Raw genomic sequence first — 2,631 nt, 5'->3', positions numbered from 1 at the left:
CAGTGCATACTCACAGTCTTTGATACTCTCTGAGCAGACCCAACCACATGCTGTCCAGATGGAAACCTGGCTGTATCATTACATTATATTGAAATAACCCAATACCACCTGTTTCTGTTGGGGTTCCTGCCAACATTTTCCCATAAAACATTTATTTTGCTAATATTTTAGTTGGTCACCACAGAAGGACACTTGAAGTTAAAGATTTACCATGTGTTACCGCCACTCAGAGCCAAAAGAGGCAAAAAATAAAATAAAAAACCCTTTGAAACCAGGTAGCAGAGTTCGAGAAGAGCAAATGTCTATCTGTTGTTTCCAAAGGTGGATGCCTCACCTGGCATGATGTCATCACAGGCACAGGGATTTCAAAACAAGCTTTTCTTGGCAATCTTCACAGAATGAATTACTCTCGTGTCTCTGGTGCTCATCTTTGGATCATAAAATATTTTCAGCTTTGTGAGAAGATCTTCCTGCTCCTTGGCAAATTGTATTTTGTAAATAAGTTCATGGAGATAAGGAATTAATTAGATGAATTTGATTTATAGATACAAATGCATATATTATTTGCATTCCATGAAGAACAGGATGGGTAAGGGGGAGTCAATGTCACATATAAGGAAATGACCCTGCACAGGATGTTCAAAGTCACTCGATGCCCTTGGGGGCAGAAACAATGCATTTATCTTCAGGACTGAACAGCCAATGGAACCCTTTGGTCAAGAGACATAATGCAACATAATTGTCAAGTGTTTTGTTTCTTTTTTTCTACACTTTGCAACTACTTCCTATTTCTTGTTATGAAATACAAAGTTAAAGCCAAACTAGCCCAAAAATCAGAAGGCCATTGCAATAGTTTGCCAAAGGTATCATGTGGAGCTGGATTTGGGAAGGAAGAACTGTTGGCACCTGGTTGCCCCTTCACCACCTACCTCATGTGCCACTGTAGCTGGACCCAGCTTCCCTGCTATATTTTTAGCTTACACCTACATTACAGTCTTAATTTTCTCCTGCACACTGAACCCCCTCTCAACAATAAACCCCAGAGGATGGGGGAAACACACAGAGACGAATGGCATTTGGTTGCTGCACATCCCTAACGTCTCCAAGTCTTTTGGCTCTTATGACTCCTGGGATATCCATCGATTTTCCTGGGATTCTTACGCACTACAAGACGGTCTTTCTATTATTATACTTGGTGATTCACTTGCAAAGGTTAACTGCATAGCCTTTTTCCTGGCCCTGGTTAATTAGGAGGATGGGTCTTCCCCTAATCCCCCCTTCTTGACTGGCATATTGCTAAAAACCAGAGGAAGGGAAAGGAATGATGTTAGCCTGGAGCCCCACTCATGTAATGTGTCCATTTTTCAGCTAAAGGAGCTCTTTTACACCAAAACACCTACTTTGCATTGTAAAAGTAATTTATATTTTACATATTTGTTTTAAAAGTCAACTTGCAACCTGTAATGGCTATAGATATAGATTAAGGATCACAAGTAAAGCAATGTACCTCTCCTGGCGGCTTCTATTCACGTTCACATATCCTCCCTAAAGACAGATAATCATATAATTAAGCAATCCATTTCTCAGCATATATGCGCTGTACAGAAGACAGTGATACAGTGAATTCTGGTGTGTGCTTTGGTTCCAAGTATAAAATACTGAATAATCACATTTTTTATGAAAGCACTTGACCTTTAAATTGATATTTCCACCCAACAGATTATAATTATTGTTCAAAGAGGTGTTGAATGCAGCACAGCTAATCCATAGGTGGCCCGTCTGTTACTCAACGGTTACGGCTTGTGTCCAACTGATGATATTAGCTGACGGCCATAAAAAGGGCAGAAAGGGTCACTTTTGGCTTCCTGTCAATACCAGCCTTGATTTTTTTTTCCTCCTCTAAGATCGTGAATCTGAATTCTTAAGGTCAACCTAAATTCATAAATATCACCTGCAGATTTGCATCTTTCTACTTACAGACTGTCACCATTCTGGATGGAGCAAAGCAGGACAAGTGGTAACTGAGTCTTGAGTGTTGATCGAGGCTGCTTCCGAAACAAAAGTTCCCCCTTAAGTCGAGCTGCCAAATTTAGCAAATAAAAAATACAGGATGCCCAGTTCAATTTGAATTTCAAAAGGATAAGTATGTCCCATACAGCAAATTATTCATTATCTAAAAATCAAATTTAACTGGGCATCCTGTATTTTATCTGGCAGCTCTACCCCAGAGCACTCAATCTCTGATTCTGATGTGCCCTAATTATCTGTATTTTTCTCTTTTCTACAGAAGATACATCAAATACAGACAGCTACAGCAAACAACATACTCAGGTCACTGATGGCTGAAAACAAGGAGCACTAAGAAGTCAATATCCATCATCCTGTCTGTTGTTTATTTTTATTAGTTACTGATTGGACCATTTCCCTTTTCACGATTAAACAACTCTCTTAATCATCGCCTCAATTCCTGGAATCCTTTATCAAGAGTAAGGACAACTCTGTCTGGGCTAAACAAGGAAAAATGTGAAATATATGCTAATATTTGAAAGCTTCTTGTTTACCCTGCCAGCATCTATCAAGGTAAGCACATTGTGTGAATTTATCATGAGACGTGCACAAGGAGATGCAGTG

The sequence above is a fragment of the Rhinopithecus roxellana genome, chromosome 17 (assembly GCF_007565055.1).
Source record: "Rhinopithecus roxellana isolate Shanxi Qingling chromosome 17, ASM756505v1, whole genome shotgun sequence".
Classification (NCBI taxonomy): domain Eukaryota; kingdom Metazoa; phylum Chordata; class Mammalia; order Primates; family Cercopithecidae; genus Rhinopithecus; species Rhinopithecus roxellana.
The sequence above is the reverse complement of the archived record's forward strand: the minus strand, read 5'-3'. Positions refer to the sequence as shown.